The sequence below is a fragment of the Capricornis sumatraensis genome, chromosome 13 (genome assembly GCF_032405125.1).
Source record: "Capricornis sumatraensis isolate serow.1 chromosome 13, serow.2, whole genome shotgun sequence".
Lineage (NCBI taxonomy): Eukaryota > Metazoa > Chordata > Mammalia > Artiodactyla > Bovidae > Capricornis > Capricornis sumatraensis.
The window spans coordinates 3785702-3808647 of record NC_091081.1 but is presented as its reverse complement, the minus strand read 5'-3'; positions in this window follow the sequence as shown (position 1 = coordinate 3808647).

Genomic DNA, 22946 nt, shown 5'->3' with positions numbered 1-22946 from the left:
TTAAGAAGGTAGATATATTTATTCACTGTGAACCTCCTGGACCCAGACTGATCCCGACACATAATAGGAGTATCCCAGTGGCAAGTGACAAGAAGTAGAAAGCTTGGCTCCTATCAGTTCAGTTTGGTTCTGTCACTCAGTTATGTCTGACTCTTTGCAACCCCATGGACTGCAGCAAGCCAGGCTTCCCTGTCTGTCACCAATTCCCAGAGCTCACTCAAACCCATGTCCGTTGAGTTGGTGAGGCTATCCAACCATCTCATCCTCTGTCATCCCCTTCTCCTCCTGCATTCAATCTTTCCCTACAACCCAAATCATTAAAATAATTAATTATTTTTGCTTTAATAATTAATTATTACTGGTGCCCAGTAGCAATCAGTGGACTTTGATATTAGTGTTATCATTATGAATTCAAGAATCTTGTATATTTGATACTTTTCAATCCATTGCAGTCAGTAATGCTTTTTCTAATTCAAAATGCCATCTTGATGGACCTAGAGCTCATACTAAGCAGAGGAAGTCAGAGAGAGAAAAACCAAACATTGTATGATATCACTTATATGTAGAATCTGAAGTATGATACAAATGAACTTATCTATGAGACAGAAACAGACTCACAGACATAGAGAATAGACTTGTGTTGCTGGGTAGGAGTGCAGAGGGATATTGAAAGTTTTGGACTAACAGATGCAAGCTATTATATGTAGGATGGATAAATAAAAGGTACTGTTTTATAGCACAGGGTTCAATACCCTGTAATAAATCATAAAGGAAAAGGCTATGAAAATTATATATATATATATATATATATATATATATATATATATATATATATATATATATATATATATATATATAATATAACTGAAGCAGTTTGTTGGTTCAACATTGTAAATCCTGGTTACTCCACACTTGCCAACATGTGACACGTGAAACTTTGACTGTATTCTTGATCTTAATTTTAGCTATTCTGTGAAGTGTTGAGTGGGAATTTATTGGAGTTTTAATTCGCATTTTCCTGCTGACTAATAAAGTTGGGCACATTTTCCTATGTTCATTTTTCATTTAGATATTATCTTCTCTTACATTTGCTGGTCAAGTGAATTCACTGCAGGGAGAGCCTTTAGGTCAGCATTCATACAGGGTAGAATGTTCTCCCATCCCAAACCCACTTTGAGAGGTCTATCTAACTCTTCCCCATACCTCTTTATTTCTCTCCTTCAATTGTGTGTCTTTTAAGGTCCTGACCATTCAGCCAAACTAATTGCAGCATCCTGTGAGCTGGGATAGATCCATGCCTCCAAGGGTCTCTCTTTCTAGAAAATGCGGACAAAGTATGAGTCTCTATCTGCCAGGAATAGTTCCCTCCTCCACTGTTGTGCAGACCACAGCTGAAGAGACCACAATGCCTCATCAGTGCACCTTGGACTGATTCACCCCAGGCAACCTGATGCAGGCAAAGCTGTGGGTTAAAGGAACAGGCACACTCTAAGAGGCAGCTCTGCATGTATCTTATTTGTGCTTCAAGGTCTGCTCAGCTCTAACCCCACATTACCACTCAGTCTGATAAAGGAGTCCTACTGGACATTCTCCAACTAGATATATATCAATTTTTCGAAGCTTTGTTTCTAATTTTTGTTTTATGTTAGAATATAGCTGATTAACAATGATGTGTTAATTTCAGGCGTACAAAAAGTGATTCAGTTATATGTACACATGTATGTATTCTTTTTCTAGTTATTTTCCATTTAAGCTACTACAGAGTATTGAGCAAAATCCCCTGTGCTATACAGTAGGTCCAGATTGTATATCTATTTTAAGTAAATGTCAGTCCCAAACTCCTAGTCTATCCTTTCCCCTAACGCTTCCCATCTTGTAACCATAATTTCATTTCCTAAGTCTGTGAGTCTGTTTCTGCTTTGTAAATCAGTTCATTTGTATCATTTGTTTAGGTTCCACATAAAAGTGATGTTAAATGATATTTGTCTTTCTCTGTCTCACTTTCTTAACTTAGTAAAATAATCTCCAAGTCCACCCATGTTGCTGCAAATGACATTATTTCATTCTTTTGATGTCTAAGTGATGTTTCATTGCATATATCTTCTTTATCCATTCCTCTGTTGATGGACATTAAGGTGGCTTCCATGTCTTGGTTATTATAACCAGCGCTGCAACAATCATTTGGGTGCATAGATCCTTTCAAACCATGTGATTCCCTCAGTTGAATATATGTTCAAGAGTGGTATTGCTGGATAATATTGTAGTTCCATTTTTAGTTTCTTAAGGAACCTCCATACTGTTCTCCATAGTGGCTGTACCAATTTACATTCCCACCATCAGTGTAGGAGGGTTCCCTTTTCTCTTTGCCCTCTCCAGCATTTATTGCCTATAGCCTTTTTGATGATGGCCATTCTGACTGGTCAAAGAAAACTCAAGTAGTAATATCAATATCCAACAAAAGAGACTTTAAAATCAAGACTATAAGACACAAGGAAGGACACTACATAATGATCAACGGATCAATCCAAGAAGAAGATTTAACAATTGTAAACATGTATGCACCCAAATAAGAAGCACCTCAATATATAAAGCAAACACTAATAGCCATAAGAGGAGAATTGGCCAGGAAGAAAATAATACTGGGGGACTTTAACATCTCGCTTTCTTCAATGCACAGATAATCTAGACAGAATATCAGAATACCAAGCCTTAAAAGTCACATTACATCAGATGGATTTAACAGATATTTATATAGCATTCCATCCAAAAGCAACAGAAAATACATTCTTCTCAAGGACATATGGAGCATTTTCCAGGGTTAACCACATGCTGGACAGCAAACTGAGCCTCAATGAATTTAAGAAAATTGAAATAATATTAAGAATCATTTCTGATCACAACACTATGACATTAGATATCAGTTCAGTTCAGTTCAGTCGTTCAGTCGTGTCTGACCCTTTGTGATCCCATGAACTGCAGCACGCCAGGCCTCCCTGTCCATCACCAACTCCCAGGGTTCACTCAAGCTTATGTCCATTGAGTCGGTGATGCCACCCAGCCATCTTATCCTCTGTCATCCCCTTCTCCTCCTGCCCCCAACCCATCCCAGCATCACAGTCGTTTCCAATGAGTCAACTCTTCGCATGAGGTGGCCAAAGTACTGGAGTTTCAGCTTTAGCATCATTCCTTCGAAAGTAATCCCAGGACTAATCTCCTTTAGAATGAACTGGTTGTATCTCCTTGCAGTCCAAGGGACTCTCAAGAGTCTTCTCCAACACCACACTTCAAAAGCATCAATCCTTGGCACTCAGCTTTCTTCAAAGTCCAGCTCTCACATCCGTACATGACAACTGGAAAAACCATAGCCTTACAAGATGGACCTTTGTTGGTAAAGTAATGTCTCTGCTTTTGAATATGCTATGTAGGTTGGTAATAACTTTTCTTCCAAGCAGTAAGCATATTTTATTTTCATGGCTGCAATCACCATCTGCAGTGATTTTGGAGCCCAAAAAATAAAGTCTGACACTGTTTCTACTGTTTCCCCATCTATTTCCCATGGAGTGATGGGACCAGATGCCATGATCTTCGTTTTCTGAATGTTGAGCTTTAAGCCAACTTTTTCACTCTCCTCTTTCACTTTCATCAAGAGGCTTTTTAGTTCCTTTTCACTTTTTGCATAAGGGTGGTGTCATCTGCATATCTGAGGCTATTGATATTTCTCCCAGCAATCTTGATTCCAGCTTGTGTTTCTTCCAGTCCAGCGTTTCTCATGAAGTACTCTGCACAGAAGTTAAATAAGCAGGGTGACAATATACAGCCTTGATGTACTCCTTCTCCTCTTTGGAACCAGTCTGTTGTTCCATGTCCAGTTCTAACTGTTGCTTCCTGGCCTGCATACAGGTTTCTCCAGACGCAGGTCAGGCGTTCTGGTATTCCCATCTCTTTCAGAATTTTCCACAGTGTATAGTGATCCACACAGTCAAAGGCTTTGGCATAGTCAAGAAAGCAGAAATAGATGTTTTTCTGGAACTCTCTTGCTTTTTCCATGATCCAGCAGATGTTGGCAATTTGATCTCTGGTTCCTCTGCCATTTCTAAAACCAGCTTGAACATCATGGTTCCCGTATTGCTGAAACCTAGCTTGGAGAATCTTGAGCATTACTTTACTAGCATGTGAGATGAGTGCAATGGCGTGGTAGTTTGAGCATTCTTTGGCATTGCCTTTCTTTGGAATTGGAATGAAAGCTGACCTTTTCCAGTCCTGTGGCCACTGCTAAGCTTTCCAAACCCAAAAAAGATGTGCTTTTCATTATGGAGGACTGGAATGCAAAATTAGGAAGTCAAGAAACCCTTGGAGTAACAGAAATATTTGGCCTTGGAATACGGCAGGGCAAAGGATAATAGAGTTTTGTCAAGAGAATGCACTGGTCATAGCAAACACCCTCTTCCAACAACACAAGAGAAGACTCTACACATGGACATCACCAGATGATCAACACCAAAATCAGATTGAATATATTCTTTGCAGCCAAAGATGGAGAAGCTCTATACAGTCAGCAAAAACATAACCGGGAGCTGAATGTGGCTCAGATCATGAACTCCTTATTGCCAAATCCATACTTAAATTGAAGAAAGTAGGGAAAACCACTAGACCATTCAGGGATGACCTAAATCAAATCCCTTATGATTATACAGTGGAAGTGAGAAATAGATTTAATGGACTAGATCTTATAGACAGAGTGCCTGATGAACTATGGATAGAGGTTCATGACATTGTACAGGAGACAGGGATCAAGACCATCCCCATGGAAAAGAAATGCAAAAAAGCAAAATGGCTGTCTGGGGAGGCCTTACAAATAGCTGTGAAAAGAAGAGAAGTGAAAAGCAAAGGAGAAAAGGAAAAATATAAACATCTGAATGCAGAGTTCCAAAGAAGAGCAAGAAGAGACAAGAAAGCCTTTCTCAGCGATCAATGCAAAGAAATAAAGGAAAACAACAGAATGGGAAATACTAGAGATCTCTTCAAGAAAATTAGAGATACCAAGGAAACATTTCATGCAAAGATGGGCTCGATAAAAGAGAAATGGTATGGACCTAACAGAAGCAGAAGATATTAAGAAGAGGTGGCAAGAATACACAGAAGAACTGTACAAAAAAGATCTTCACGACCCAGATAATCATGATGGTGTGATCACTCACCTAGAGCCAGACATCCTGGAATGTGAAGTCAAGTGGGCCTTAGGAAGCATCACTATGAACAAAGCTAGTGGAGGTGATGGAATTCCAGTTGAGCTATTTCAAATCCTGAAAGACATTAGATATAAACTACACTAAAAAATTATAAAAAGAACAAGACACATGTAGAGGCTAAACAATACCAACTAAACAACCAATGGATCACTGAAGAAATCAAAGCGGATTTAAAAAGTAACTAGAAACAAATGAAAATGGAAGTACTTACAATGCAAAACCTATGAGATGAGAAGTTTACAGCAATAAAATGTTACCTTAAGAAATAAGAAAGATCTCAAATAACCTAATCTTATACCTGAAGCAATAGAGAAAGAAGAACATACGAAATGCAAGGTTAGTAGAAGGAAGGAAATCATAAAGATTAAAACAGAAATAAATGAAATAGAGACAAACCAAATGATATACAAAGATTAATTAAACTAAAAGCTGATTCTTTGAAAAGATAATATATATCTAAATTATACATATAGACGGCAAGAATACACAGAAGAACTGTACAAAAAGGATCTTCACGTCCCAGATAATCATGATGGTGTGATCACTCATCTAGAACCAGACATCTTGGAATGTGAAGTCAAGTGGGCCTTAGAAAGCATCACTACGAACAAAGTTAGTGGAGGTGATGGAATTACAGTAGAGCTATTTCAAATCCTGAAAGATGATGCTATGAAAGTGCTGCACTCAATATGCCAGCAAATTTGGAAAACTCAGCAGTGGCCACAGGACTGGAAAAGGACAGCTTTCATTCCAATTCCAAAGAAAAGCAATGCCAAAGAATGCTCAAACTACCGCACAATTGCACTCATCTCACATGCTAGTAAAGTAATGCTCAAAATTCTCCAAGCTAGGCTTCAGCAATACGTGAACCGTGAACTTCCTGATGTTCAAGCTGGTTTTAGAAAGGGCAGAGGAACCAGAGATCAAATTGCCAACATCTGCTGGATCATCAAAAAAGCAAGAGAGTTCCAGAAAAACATCTATTTCTGCTTTCTTGACTATGCCAAAGTCTTTGACTGTGTGGATCACAAGAAACTGTGGAAAATTCTGAAAGAGATGGGAATACCAGACCACCTGACCTGCCTCTTGAGAAATCTGTATGCAAGCCAGGAAGGAACAGTTAAAACTGGACTGGTTGTAAATAGGAAAAGGAGTACGTCAAGGCTGTATATTGTCACCCTGCTTATTTAACTTATATGCAGAGTACATCATGAGAAATGCTGGACTGGAAGAAACACAAGCTGGAATCAAGATTGCCAGGAGAAATCTCAATAACCTCAGATATGCAGATGACACCACCCTTATGGCAGGAAATGAAGAGGAGCTAAAAAGCCTCTTGATGAAAGTGAAAGAGGAGAGTGAAAAAGTTGGCTTAAAGCTCAACATTCAGAAAATGAAGATCATGACATCGGGTCCCATCCCTCCATGGGAAATAGATGGAGAAACAGTGGAAACAGTGTCAGACTTTATTTTTGGGGCTCCAAAATCACTGCAGATGGTGACTGCAGCCATGAAATTAAAAGACGCTTACTCCTTGGAAGAAAAGTTATGACCAACCTGGATAGCATATTCAAAGGCAGAGACATTACTTTGCCGACTAAGGTCTGTCTAGTCAAGGCTATGGTTTTTCCTGTGGTCATGTATGGATGTGAGAGTTGGACTGTGAAAAAGGCTGAGCACCGAAGAATTGATGCTTTTGAACTGTGGTATTGGAGAAGACTCTTGAGAGTCGCTTGGACTGCAAGGAGATCCAACCAGTCCATTCTGAAGGAGATCAACCCTGGGATTTCTTTGGAAGGAATGATGTTGAAGCTGAAACTCCAGTACTTTGGCCACCTCATGCGAAGAGTTGACTCATTAGAAAAGACTCTGATGCTGGGAGGGATTGGGGGCAGGAGAAGAAGGGGACGACCGAGGATGAGATGGCTGGATGGCATCACTGACTCGATGGACGTGAGTCTGAGTGAACTCCGGGAGATGGTGATGGACAGGGAGGCCTGGTGTGCTGCGATTCATGGGGTCGCAAAGAGTCGGACACGACTGAGTGACTGAGCTGAACTGATACATATATAAATATAAATTAATGGGCAACTTTTGTGTGATCACCCAGTGAACTATGATAAGACTTTTGGTCTCTCTGAGAGCCTCACAACAAAGCAAGAGCTCTTTCTCAAAAGGGAAAGAATTGTTTGATGAAGATCTGATTTTTCTTGAAAGTTCTAGAAACCACTACAACTATTTTTCTAATTGGAATTTAGCACAGCTACATAAAATTCTGATTCTCCCAGACACTTTAAACATCACTGGGTCTTAAGGACTGACTGGTTAGCTAAAGATCCACATAAATGATCCAGTGAAAAGACTACATGCATAAGTCTTGACAATGAACTCATCTTATACTTCTGACAAAACTGGCAGAGAACATTACATTTAAAACTATAGTCACTATTGTCTGGGTAATAGATTTGCATGGAGCTTGTGGTAAATAACCTGACTGCCAATGTAGGAATCATAAGAGATGCAGATTTGCTCCCCGGGTTGGGAGTACCCCTTGGAGGAGGGCATGGCACTCCACTCCAGTGTTCTTGCTGGGAGAATCTCATGGACAGAAGAGCCTGGTGGGCTGCAGTCCACGGGTCGCAAAGAGTCAGACACAACTGAGAGCACATAGCACACTGCCTCTGACACCCACAACCAGAATGGATTCTGCACAGGCCCTGCTTCATCACATCACTAGCTTTTAAGCTAAAGTTCTGCACCAGGGGTATTGATCAGAAGAGCCTAGATCTTATGTCCAAGCCATAGCTGAGAGGGGAGCTAACAAAGCAAATATTTAGCTTTTTCCCAGACATTTCTGAATATAAGAAGGGGATTTAAATTCTGAGCTGTCAAAATACATATAAAAGTCCATTTCATTATGCATTCAATAGATGTTTATTGATCTGAATTAAACTGACCCCACTTCTGTCCTTTTACATTATGATAAAATATGAGAAAGTGTGAAGTAAGGTTTAGCAGCTGGTCCCACAGCCAAGAGATGCCTGAGAATTTGACCCTGAATTTACTCCTTGCACCACTGATCTCCAGAACATCGTGAGTTAAGATAATATATGATTTAACTGTGTGCAATTCTCTAACAAAAAGGTTGTATGTTATGAAGAAAATAAACCATGGGTTCCCTAAAAAACTTAAAATAGAACTACTGTATGTCTGCAATCTGACTCCTGGGCATACATCTGAAGAAAACTCTAATTTGAAAAGATATATGCACCCCAGTGTTCACTGAAGCACTATTGGCAATAACCAAGACATGCAATCACCCTAAATGGTCAAGAAGAGATGAAAGAATAAAGAAGATGTGGTATATATATGTATGTATGTATATATTACTCTCTATATATATAATTGAATACTATTCAGCTATAAAAAAGAATGAAATAATGCTACTTTTAGCAACATAGGTGGACACAGAGATTATCATACTAAGTGAAATAAATCAGAGAAAGATAGATATCATTTGATATCACTAATATGTATAATCTAAAAATTTGATACAAATTAACTTATTCACAAACCATAAATAGATTCACAGATATAGAAAATAAACTTAAGGTTACCAAAAGAGAAAGGAGAAAGAGGGATAAATTGGGAGTTTGGGATTAACAGATACACAGGACTGTATATAAAATAGATAAACAACAAGGATTTGATATATGACACAGGGAACAACATTCAATATCTTATAATAACCTATAATGGAAAAGAATTTGAATATATATGCATATACATATATATATATAGTTGAATCACTCGGCTGTACATCTGAAACTAACACAACACTGTAAATCAACTATACTTCAATAAAAAGATAAAATAATCTTTTTGAACATATGGTTGAACTTCCTGCTACAAAAATCTTGGAATTCTGTATCTGTTAGCGCTATGTATGTTGCAAGACCTCAAAAATCAGATGAGCTTAATGAGGCAAATCTATAACCAAAAGTAGTTTCTAGTTCAGTCAGATTGATCATGCAGTTCAAAAACCATTGCCCAGAACCAAGTTTGTCTTTATTTCTCTGCACTGCCTTCCACAGTCTCAGTTGCTATATAGTTATTATACAACACCCAATGACCCTCCCACTAACACACATGCAGAGACACAGAAACAGACTCTACTTATAATGGTAGCCAAATAGATGCCTTAGTTATAAACCTGAGAGACTCACATGCTTATTTTAGTAACTGTTGTAGAAGAAAAGCAGAATCATCTCTTTTCCAGAAAAGCTTGGCAAGTATCTCCTTACATCGTAATACCTTTGAATGACTTGTGTGTCCATCTCTAAACTCTGTATTCAGTTCAGTCGCTCAGTCGTGTCCGACTCTTTGTGACCCCATGAATCGCAGCACGCCAGGCCTCCATGTTCTTCACCATCTCCCGGAGTTCACTCAGACTAACGTCCATCAGGTCCGTGATGCCATCCAGCCATCTCATCCTCTGTTGTCTCCTTCTCCTCCTGCCCCCAATCCCTCCAAGCATCAGAGTTTTTTCCAATGAGTCAACTCTTCTCATGAGGTGGCCAAAGTACTGGAGTTTCAGCTTTAGCATCATTCCTTCCAAAGAAATCCCAGGGCCGATCTCCTTCAGAATAGAGTGGTTGGATCTCCTTGCAGTCCAAGGGGACTCTCAAGAGTCTTCTCCAACACTACAGTTCAAAAGCATCAATGCTTTGGTGCTCAGCCTTCTTCACAGTCCAACTCTCACATCCATACATGACCACAGGAAAAACCATAGCCTTGACTAGACAGACCTTAGTCGGCAAAGTAATGTCTCTGCCTTTGAATATGCTATCCAGGTTGGTCATAACTTTTCTTCCAAGGAGTAAGCGTCTTTTCATTTCATGGCTGCAGTCACCATCTGCAGTAATTCTGGAGCCCCAAAAAATAAAGTCTGACACTGTTTCCACTGTTTCCCCATCTATTTCCCATGAAGTGATGGGACCGGATGACATGATCTTCATTTTCTGAATATTGAGCTTTAGGCCAACTTTTTCACTCTCCTCTTTCACTTAATCAAGAGGCTTTTTAGCTCCTCTTCACTTTCTGCCATAAGGGTGGTGTCATCTGCATATCTGAGGTTATTGATATTTCTCCCCGCAATCTTGATTCCAGCTTGTGTTTCTTCCAGTCCAGCGTTTCTCATGATGTACTCTGCATATAAGTTAAATAAGCAGGGTGACAATATACAGCCTTGACATACTCCTTTTCCTATTTGGAACCAGTTGGTTGTTCCATATCCAGTTCGGACTATTGCTTCCTGACCTGCATACAGGTTTCTCAAGAGGCAGGTCAGGTGGTCTGGTATTCCCATCTCTTTCAGAATTGTCCACAGTTTCTTGTGATCCACACAGTCAAAGACTTTGGCATAGTCAAGAAAGCAGAAATGGATGTTTTTCTGGAACTCTCTTGCTTTTTCCATGATCCAGCAGATGTTGGCAATTTGATCTCTGGTTCCTCTGCCTTTTCTAAAACCAGCTTGAACATCAGGGAGTTCACGGTTCACGTATTGCTGAAGCCTGGCTTGGAGAATTTGGAGCATTACTTTACTAGCATGTGAGATGAGTGCAATTGTGCGGTAGTTTGAGCATTCTTTGGCATTGCTTTTCTTTGGAATTGAAATGAAAACTGACCTTTTCCAGTCCTGTGGTCACTGCTGAGTTTACCAAATTTGCTGGCACATTGAGTGCAGCACTTTCACAGCATCATCTTTCAGGATTTGAAATAGCTCAACTGGAATTCCATCACCTCCACTAGCTTTGTTCGTAGTGATGCTTTCTAAGGCCCACTTGACTTCACATTCCAGGATGTCTGGCTCTACGTGAGTGATCACACCATCATGACTATCTTCATGAACTCTGTATTATGACTCTGAAACCGAGATGGATAGCTCAATTTAAGATTATCAAAACTCAACCTGAAAATCAGGAGTAGGTAAAACTGCCCCCCAAAAATTGAATGAGAATGAAAAAGGATGGTTCCATTAGAGGAAACATCTTAGAAAGTCAGGGGATTATTGGTAGAAAAGGCAGGAAATAGGTATGAGAAGACACATAATATAAGCCCAACCTGGATTAGTTTGAATTTTCTGTGTAATTACAACTACCTTCTTTTTTGAGTGATTAAGAACTATGCAGTCCATTAAGTACTATTACTACTATTCATTTTTGTAAAGGATTAAGTGATTTTTCAGTGATAGAATCCATTCATAGTTCCTAAGTTATTATCCTTCTCAAATCTTTATGTACGCTGTTAAATGTCAATCCAAAAACTCAGAGCAGATGTTTCTATCTGACCCTGCACTGATGGTATTAAGCATTGCTGTCAGGGACACCAAGCTGTGTCATATACAGATTTACAAGCTTTACCTGTGTCCCTATGCACCATGCCCTTTGATTATTCTTTAGATCAGAATTCCTTGAGATGTTTTCAGTGCTAAGAATAGTCTCCAAAATTATTGTGAAAAATCTCTCTCAAATATCCTAAATTGAGGACCCTGAAAATAATGATCACTAAACTTCTATCTCTAAAAATATCTTGAACTTGTGGATTTTTATGTCGCAATAAGAAACACCATCTTGGCCAGTGTATCTTTCTTTCTCTAGGAGTTCTCTTGAAACATAAAAATCAGTCCCCAAACTGTCATAACAGCTTAACTCCATACTTCTACAGTACAATTACATTTCATGAAAAGCCATTAGTGTGCTAAAATATTAAAAAAAAAAAAAACAGCTAAATTGCGACATCCTAGTTGACATTGACTTATTGTAGCTAAGCTCACTGTCTCTGGCACCCAACTGAGTAACCAGAATAACGCATTTTTATCTACTGGTGACAACCTTTGAATAGGAAGCAGCCTAGGAATGAGGGGAAGCAGACAGGTATGTCAGTTGGTGCAGAAACAGGCAGCGCAACATTTGGCTTCCTCTGTACCTGGGCTCTGAAAGAACGCTAGGCAAGCTGCCAGCTTTTGTTCTGATGCCCCAAAGGCAAAATACTTGCTGAGGTCGCACTGCCACTTCCAGACAGCAGAGAGAGTTTTGCCTTTGTGGATGCCCTCTCCAGAAGTTCACGGCTTGGAGTCCCTGGTTTTCTGCACTGCCCAACTTACTCAGCAAACCTGGGATGAGAGAGTGCTAGAGAAGCATTTTCGTGTATTCACTTTTCACATCCTGTCATTTGCGGTGACCTCTGGGAGACAGTACATGGCACTTGTCAAAGCAGCAGAAACAACGTGTCTGGGGACTTTTACTCGAGTTGCTTTCTAATCTGAGATGGCAGCAATCTATAAGAATTGCTCTGGTGAGTGTGAAGGAGAGGAAAACCAGGGGCTCTCTGCCTGTGTAGCCATGTTATTTCTGATGATGCTGAATTATATTAAGTGAATTAATACTTTGAAGTCAAGCCACATCTGTCTAATTGTATAGCCCAGTTTGATTCCTGGATCGGGAAGATCCCCTGGAGAAGGGATAGGCTACCCACTCCAGGATTCTTGGGCTTCCCTTGTGGCTCAACTGGTAAAGAATCTGCCTGCAATGCGGGAGACCTAGATCCGATCCCTGAGTTGGGAAGATCCCCAGGAGAAGGGAAAGGCTCCCCACTCCAGTATTCTGGCCCAGAGAATTCCAGGGACTATACAGTCCATGGGGTCACAAAGAGTCAGACACAACTGAGCGACTTTCACTGAGAAGTAAATGTCTTTTGTGAAAGTAGTAAAATACACCAAATGTTTCCTTTTATATATTAGTTATTTACCAAGCCACAGAGATTCTTATATTTTTACATTATTATTCTCCATTAGAACAATAGAGAAAATATTTGTATTACTTCCAACCTCACCATCATCACAATAACTTCTACTATCCCATACATTCCAGTCTTTCACAATGTGTATACAGAACTTACATCATAATCACTGTGTAAATCACTGTTATCTTAGAGTAAATACTAGTTTATATTCTCCCTGATTTCAAAGAACATTATTTAATAAACATTATCCCAAAATGTTTTGCCTGTACTTCATAAAAATTATTTTATTTTGTATTATTCCATTGAATTGGTGAACAATATTTCATTAAACAATTCTATTGTTGGACATTTAAGTTGTTCCAAATTATAAATAATGCTGCAATCAACATCTTGCAGTAGAGAAATTTGGGGAAGGAAAAAATTGTTTTTCTAGGAACAAAAGCAGCACATGCTCATTGCCTAAAACATGGAAAACAAACAAACAAACAAAAAAAAAACTAAAAAAAAAAATTATCTGTAGCCCCACTACCCAGAAGTAACTATTTTTACTTTGGTAATGTCCTTCCATGCATTTAAGGAATTTTTTCAACATTATAATATTACATATAGTATTTTGTATCCTTTTGCTTCATTATAAATCATGTGATTAAATTCACATTTAGTTCATGTGATAAATTCACTATTCATAAAGTCTGATAAGCTTCATCATTATAAACAGTCATACCTGAGTCTGAATCCAATTTTCATAATTTACCAGATATGTGGCTTTCAGGTGGTATATAATTTCTCCAGGTATTAGATTGTTATGAGGATTAAATTTTGAAATGTATTTAAGTGCATTAAATGGTACATATTAAGTACAGATGGCCTCCCTGGTAGCTCAGCTAGTAGAGAATCTGCCTGCAATGCAGAATACCCCTGTTTGATTCCTGGGTCCAGAAGATCCCCCTGGAGAAGAGATAGGCTACCCACTCCAGTATTCTTGGGCTTCTCTCTGCTCAGATAGTAAAGAATCCACCTGCAATGTGAGAGAGCTAGGTTCAATCCCTGTGTTGGAAAGATCCCTTGAAGGAGGGCATGGCAACCCACTCCAGTATTCTTGCCTGGAAAATCCCCGCAGACAGAGGAGCCTGGCAGGTTACTGTCCATGGTGTCACAAAGAGTTGGACACAACTGAGCGACTAAGCACAGCACAGCATTAAATACAGTAGTCTTCTCATCCCTGACAGTATATGGTCCAAGACCCCCAGTGATGCCTGAAACTGCATATGGTGTTGAACCCATCTATATTATGTTGCTTTCTATACATGCATAACTGTGATAAAGTGTAAAAGTTAATCAGTAAAGGAGCAATGATCATAACTAGGAATAAAATAGAACAATTATAACAATATGTGTTACTAAAACTTACATGAATGTGGTATCCTTCTCTCCATTGAAATATCTTACTATGCGAATTTAATGCATTTTCCATCTCAGCCAAGTAAGCACTGTGTAGCTTGCAGTTCAGGGTGCTACATCAAAACTACCACAAAACTTATTTTCCTTCTTTACGATTTTAAAGATAGAAGATTTATTCTTACTGCAGATCTAAACAACCTCAGCACACAATTTTTTTTTCTTTCCTTATCCACAGAGAACTTCTACCTTTTCACTTAAAGGAAGCACTTTTATAGCTTGTCTTTGGTGTATCCGTGTTGCCAACATTGCTAGTCTTGCGAGTTGGGGCCATTTTTTAGTAAAATCAGGGTCACATGAACATAAGCACCATGGTACCACAATAGTGCATCTGATAACCTAATGATTACTAAGTGGCTAACGTGGACAAAGGGATGCTTCAAATCCCAGAAGGGATGGAGCAGGATAGGGCCAGATTTCATCCTGCTTCTCAGAATGGTGTGTAATTTAAAACTTAGGAATTATTCCTAAAATCTTCCATTTAATGTTTAATTAATATTACTATTTTGCATGATTTTAATCGTACCATATAATTTTATTGTATAAAGAATATAATTAGCTCATCCCCAATTATTGGTATTTAACTTAGTCTCACTTTTTCAGTAGTATAAAGAAAAAGATCATAAACATCTTCATTGAATAATAGTGCTCTCAGTTCATTAGCTCAGTCATGTCTGACTCTTTGAGACCCCAAGGACATCAGCATGGCAGTTGTCCATCATCAACTCCAGAGCCTCAAACTCATGTCCATTGAGTCAGCGATGCCATCCAACCATCTCATCCTCTGTCGTCCCCTTCTCCTCCTGCCTGCAATCTTTCCCAGCAGCAGGGTCTTGTCCAATGAGTCAATTCTTCATATCAGGTGGCCAAAGTATTGGAGTTTCAACTTCAGCATCAGTCCTTCCAATGAATATTCAGGACCGATTTCCCTTAGGCTTGACTGGTTTGATCTCATTGCAGTCTAAGGAACTCTCAAGAGACTTCTGCTGCTGCTGCTGCTGCTGCTGCTGCTGCTGCTAAGTCACTTCAGTTGTGTCCAACTCTGTGTGACCCCAGAGACAGCAGCCCACCAGGCTCCCCTGTCCCTGGAATTCTCCAGGCAAGAGACTTCTACAACACCACAATTCAAAAGCAACCGTTCTTCACCACTCAGTCTTCTTTATGGTCAAACACTTACATCCACACTCGACTACTGGAAAAAACATAGTTTGACTGGAGGGACCTTTATTGGCAAAGTAATGTCTCTGCTTTTTAATATGCTGTCTAGGTTGGTCATAGCTTTTCTTCCAAGGAGCAAGCATCTTTTAATCACTTGGCTGCAATCACCACTCGCAGTGATTTTGGAGCCCAGAAAAATAAAGTTTCTCACTGTTTCCACTGTTTCCCTATCTATTAGCCATCAAGTGATAGAACCAGACACCATGATCTTGTTTTCTGAATGTTGAGTTTTAAGCCAGCTTTTTCACTCTCCTCTTTCACTTTCATTAAGAGTCTCTTCAGTTCCTCTTCGCTTTCTGACATAAGGATGGTGTCATCTGCTTACCTGAGGGTATTGATATTGCTCCTGGAAATCTTTATTTCAGCTTGTGCTTCATCCAGCCTGGCATTTTGCATGATATACTCTGCATAAAAGTTAAATGAGCAGGGTGACAATATACAGCCTTGAGGTACTCCTTTCCCAATTGGAAGCAGTCTGTTGTTCTATGTCTGATTCTAATTATTGCTTCATGAACCACATAGATTTCTCAGGAGGCAGGTAAGGAGGTCTGATATTCCCATATCTTTAAGAATTTTCCACAGTTTGCTGTGATCCACACAGTAAAAGGCTTTGGCATAGTCAATAAAGCAGAAGTAGAGGTTTTTTTCTAGAACTCCCTTGCTTTTTCTATGATCCAACAGATGTTGTCAATTTGATCTCTAGTTCCTCTGCCCTTTCTAAACCCAGCTTGAACATCCAGAATTTCTTGGATCACATAATGTTGAAGCCTCACTTGGAGAAGTTTAAGCATTACTTTGCTAGAGTGTAAAATGAGTGCAAGTGTGTGGTAGTTTGAACATTCTTTGGCATTGCCTTTCTTTGGGATTGGAATGAAAATTGACCTTTTCCAGTCCTGTGATCACTGCTGAGTTTTCCAAATTTGCTGACATATTGAGTGCAGCACTTTCACAGCATCCTCTTTTAGGATTTGAAATAGCTCAACTGGGATTCCATCACCTCCACTAGCTTTGTTCATAATGATGCTTCCTAAGGCCCATGAGTCTGAGTGAACTCCAGGAGTTGGTGATGGAGAGGGAGGCCTGGCATGCTGCGATTCATAGGGTAGCAAAGAGTTGGACATGACTGAGCAACTGAACTGAACTGAACTGAACTGAAGGCCCATTTGACTTTGCATTCCAGGATGTCTGGCTCTAGGTGAGTGATCACACCGTCATGGTTATCTGGGTCATGAAGATCTTTTTCCTATAGTTGTTCTGTGTATTCTTTCCACCTCTTCTTAATACCTTCTGCTTCTGTTAGGTCCATAACGTTTCTGTCCTTTATTGTGCCCATCTTTGCATGAAATATTCCATTGTTAGCTTTAATTTTCCTGAAGAGATCTATAGTCTTTTCCATTCTATTTTTTCCTCTATTTCTTTGCATTGATCACTGAAGAAGGCTTTCCTTTCTCTCCTTGCTATTTTTTGGAATTCTGCATTCAGATGGATATATATTTCCTTTTCTCCTTTGCCTTTAGCTTCTCTTCTTTTCTCAGCAATCTGTAAGTTCTCCTCATACAACCATTTTACCTTTTCAATTTCTTTTTCTTGGGGATGGTGTTAATCACTGTCTCCTGTTCAATGTCACAAACCTTTGTCCATAGTTCTTCAGACACTCTATCAGATCTAGTCCCTTGAGTCTATTTGTCACATCCACTGTATAAATATAAGGGATTTTATTTAGGTCATACCTGAATGGCCTAGTGATTTTCCCTACTTTCTTCAATTGAAGTCTGATTTGGCAATAGGAGTTCATGATCTGAGCTGCAGTCAGCTCCTGGCCTTGTTTTTGCTGACTCTAAAGAGCTTCTCCATCTTTGGCTGTAAAGAATATAATCAGTCTGATTTCAGTATTGACCATCTGGTGATGTCCATGTGTACAGTGATCTCTTGTGTTTTTGGAAGAGAGTGTTTGCTATGACCAGTGTGTTCTCTTGGCAAAACTCTCTTAGCCTTTTCCCCGCTTCATTTTGTCCTCCAAGGCCTAATTTGCCTGTTACTTCAGGTATCTCTTGATGTCCTACTTTTGCATTCCAATCCCCTATAGTGAAAAGGATATCTTTTGGAAGTGTTAGTTCTAGAAGGTCTTGTAGGTCATCATAGAACCATTCAACTTCAGCTTCTTCGGCATTAGTGGTTGGGGCATAGACTTGGATTACTGTGATGTTGAATGGTTTGTCTTGGAAACAGAGATCATTCTGTTGTTTTTGAGAATGCATTCAAGTACTGCATTTCAGACTCTTTTATTGACTATGAGGGCTACTCCATTTCTTCTAAGGGATTCCTGTCCACAGTAGTAGATATAATGGTCATCTGAATTAAATTAACCCATTCCAGTCCATTTTAGTTCACTGATTTCTAAAATGTTGATGTTCACTCTTGCCATCTCCTGTTTGACCACTTCCAATTTAAGTTGATTCATGGACCTGACATTTCAGGTTCTTATGCAATATTGTTCTTTGCAGCATTGGACTTTACTTCCATCACCAGTCACATCCACAACTGGGCATTGTTTTCATTGTGGCTCTGTCTCTTCATTCTTTCTGGAGGTATTTCTCCACTCTTCTCCAGGTGCATATTGAGCAACTACCAACCTGAGGAGTTGATCTTTCATCGTCATGTCTTTTTTCCTTTTTATACTCTTCATGGGGCTCTTAAGGTGAGAATTCTGAAGTGGTTTGCCATTCCTTTCTTCAGTGGACCACATTTTGTCAGAATTTTCCACCATGACCCATCTGTCTTGGGTAGCCCTACACAGCATGGCTAATAGTTTCAGTGACTTAGACAAGGCTGTGGTCCATGTGATCTGTTTGGTTAGTTTTCTGTGATTGTGTTTTTCATTCTGTCTGCCCTCTTATAAGAATAAGAATGAGAAGCTTATGGAAGCTTCCTGATAGGAGAGATTGACTGTGGGAGAAACTGGGTTTTGTTCTGATGGCGGGGCCATGCTCAGTAAATCTTTAATCCAATTTTTTGTTGATGAGTAGGACTGTGTTCCCTCCCTGTTGTTTGGCCTGAGTCTCTGCTGGAGACTTGTGGACACTCACAGGCAAGCCTGGCTCAGTGTCTTGTGGGGACACTGCTCCCTTCTCCTGGCTCCTGGTGCACACAAGGTTTTGTTTGTGCCTGCCAAGAGTCTGTTTCCCCAGGCCTGTGGACATTCTGTGATCAAATCCCACTGGCCTCCAAAGTTAAATTCCCTGGGAGTTCTCTGTCCCTTTGCCAAATCCCCAGGTTGGAAAATCTGTTGTGGGTCCTAGGACTTTCTTAATAGTGCAAGAATTTCTTTGGTATAATTGTTCTGCAGTTTGTGGGTTGTCTGCTTGGTGGCTCTGTATCCCTCTAATTCTTTAGCATAAATATATAGCAGCATAATTGTTGTGTCAAAGGATATAACTGTTTTTAAATTTTTAACGAATGTAGTAAAAAAACAGTCCAGAAAATGCTGCCCAATTTATACTCCCACACACAACTCACTGCCCTTCTGACTTGTTTATGAGAAAAACTGATTGATGTAAGGAGAGATAAAAATACATGAGCCAAATTTTTGAAAAAAACCCTCTGTATAACTGAGGATGGAATTGATATAATTTAATATGTGCAACCAGTGATGTACTCCTCTCATTTAAATTTTCATGTGCTATTACTGCTACTATATTCAGTCTGAAAATAAACTCTCTTAGAAGAAGACCTTCAAATCACAGTATCCAAAGTGTCAAACTAGGACTTTTAAAAGTAATGAAGCATATTGAAATCACATTACTTTAAAAATATATATTACTAACACTTTTGTAAGAATAAATGATTGAGCACATAATAAACCGAAACTTGAGAGGATAACAAATAATTCTGATAATATTGTTGCTGATATTAGTGACAACCCATCTCACAATTTTTAATTTAATAATGTAAGATATTATATTTCTTCTAAAATATTCACATATCACAGGATAGATATTTGACATTTTTTACTTAAATGCATGACTTCCCTGGTGGCTCAGATGATAAAGTGTCTGCCTACAATGAGGGAGACCTGGGTTCGATCCCTGGGTCAGGAAGATCCCCTGGAGAATGAAATGGCAACCCACTCCAGTACTCTTGCCTGGAAAATCCCATTGACGGAGGGTCCGGGTAGGCTACAGTTCATGGGGTCACAAAGAGTCGTACACGACTGAGCGACTTCACTTTCACTTAAATGCATAAAACCAACAGCCTAACAAGTTCACAAAATCTCATTACAGAAAAGCTATACTATATCATTCAATAATATAAGAGTTGTGTTAAATGCATTCCTTACATTTCTGAATATTATTATTTGATCTCTGTCATAGCAAAAGCTTACACTGTACAGGAAGTGATTTAGTATCTTTTATTAAGAGATTCCTTTGTGAACACTTTAAAAAGAAGGAAATTTTAGTTTAGGTAGTCTATAGGAATTATTCAAACAGCCCCCAAATTAAGACATTTTATTGATTTTCTAAATTTGGGTTGAAATTTACCAGAAAATCCCTGAATGACCAAAAGCCCTTTTGACTTTCAGACACTTATCAGAACCCATGAATTGTCAGAGACAATACATGTCCTGAGCTCTCAAGGAGAAAATCTTTTCCTAATGACTAATGGCTAATGACATAAAAAAAGATAGCGCCTATCTTATCAAAGTATGTAATCATTTAAAATAAATTAGTTAAGTCCCATAAAGATTTTCAGCCTTGATAACTAGAAGGGTGATCTTTCTACACTTCAGGCTAACATGCTAATGTCATCACCTTGCAACCCTCTGTTCCCTGCAGGCTGCCACCTTGCAAATGTGAATCCATCTGTGAATCTGTTGCAAAGTAAATCAGAAGAGTGTGGTTGAGTCAGCAAAAATCTAACACCACTTCAGAAAAGTCACTCCATTTATGCATGCCTTATAATACTGGGCTTGTAGCATCATCCACCTATGAAGCAAATCAAATGTAGCTGCATCTTAACCATATCAATTCCTTGCTGAGAGTAAGAATTCACACTGTCAGTTGTAACACTGTGACTTCATTTGTCATTAACCAAAGTGGAGATTGCTGATGTTCTAGTTTTCATTTTATTACATACTAAAATTCTTGGATTTGCTTTCATATCTCTGACCTTACTTAGAAAACAATATGTTAGTTAAGTTAAATATCCTCTACTCTCTACAACCTGTGTTATCTTGAATAAGTTTCTCAATCTCTCTGGACCTTAGTTTTCTCATTTGTAAAATTGGAATCAGAATACATTTCTTGTAGCATTGCTTTAGATATTTCTCAAAAGATATAGATCAAATTTATAGTTGATGGTGGCTCAGATCATGAGCTCCTTATTGCAAAATCCAGGCTTAAATCAAAGAAAGTAGGGAAAACCACTAGACCATTTAGATACAACCTAAATTAAATTCCTTATCATATACAGTGGAGGTGACAAACAAATTCAAGGGATTAAGTCTGGTAGACAGAGTGTCTGAAGAACTATGGACAGAGGTTCATAACTCTGTACAGGAGGTGGTGATCAAAACTATCCCAAAGAAAAATAAATGAAAGAAGAAAATTGGTTGTCTGAGGAAGCCTTACAAATAGCTGGAAGAGAAGCAAAAGGCAAAGGAGAAAAGGAAAGATATACACAACTGAATGCAGAGTTCCAGAGAATATCAAGGAGAGATAGGAAAACCTTCTTAAGTAAACAGTGCAAAGAAATAGAGTGAAACAATAGAATGGGAAAGACTAGAGATCTCTTCAAGAAAACTGGAAACACCAAGGGAACATTTCATGGAAAGATGGGTACAACAAAGGACAGAAACAGCAACAACCTAACAGAAGCAGATGAGATTAAGAAGAGGTTGCCAAAATACAAAGAACTATACAAAAAAAGGTCTTAATGCCCTGGATAACTGCAGTGGTATGATCACTAACCTAAAGCGAGACATCCAGGAGTGTGAAGTCAAGTTGGCTTTAGGAAGCATGATTTGTTTGTTCATACAATGAACAAAACTAGTGGATGTGATGGAATTCCAGCTAAGCTATTTAAAACTCTAAAACATGATGCTATTTAAGTGTTTCACTCAATTTGCAAGCAAATTTGGAAAACTCAGCAATGGTCACAGGGTTGGAAAAGATCAGTTTTCATTCCAATCCCAAAGAAGGGCAATGACAAAGATTGTTCAGGCTACCACAGAATTGCACTCATTTCACGTGCTAGCTAGGTAATGCTCAAAATCATTCAAGTTAGCCTTCAACAGTACATGAACTGAAATTCCAGATGTACAAGCTGGATTTAGAAAAAGCAGAAGGTCTAGAGATTAAATTGTCAACATCTGTTGGATCGTAGAAAAAGCAAGACAATTAAAAACAAAAAAGTTCTCATGCTTCGTAGACGAGGCTAAAGCCTTTGACTGTGTGGATCACAACAAACTGTGAAAATTCTTGAAAAGATGGAAATACCAGACCATCCTATCTGTCTCCTAAGAAACCTGTATGCAGGTCAAGAAGCAACAGTTAGCACCAGACATGGAACAACAGACTGGTTCAAAATCGGGAAAGGAGTATAGCAAAGCCGTATATTGTCACTTTGTTTATTAAACTTCTATATAGAGTACATCATGCAAAATGCTGGGCTTGATGAAGCTTAAGCTGGAATCAAGATTTCCAGGGAAAACAGCAACAGCCTCAGATATGCAGATGATACCACTTAAATGGCAGAAAGTGAAGGGGAACTAAAGAGCCTCTTGATGAGGGTGAAAGAGAAGAGTGAAAAAGCTGGCTTATGTATACCTTTGGCTGATTCATGTTGAGGTTTAACAGAAAACAATAAAATTCTGTAAAGCAATTATCCTTCAATTAAAAAATAAATAAATTTATTTAATAAAAAACCCCTCAACATTCAAAAAACTAAGATCATGGCATCTGGTCCCATCACTTCATGGCAAATAGATTGAGAAAAAGTGGAGACAGTGACAGACTTTATTTTCCTGGGCTCCAAGAAAGTAAAATCTAAATCTAAGATCACTGCAGACAGTGACTACAGCCATGAAACTAAAAAATGCTTTCTCCTTGGAAGAAAAGCTATGAGAAACCTAGACAGTGTACTAAAAAGCAGAGACACCACTTTGCCAACCAAGTCCATCTAGTCAAAGCTATGGTTTTTCCAGTAGTCATGTATGGATGT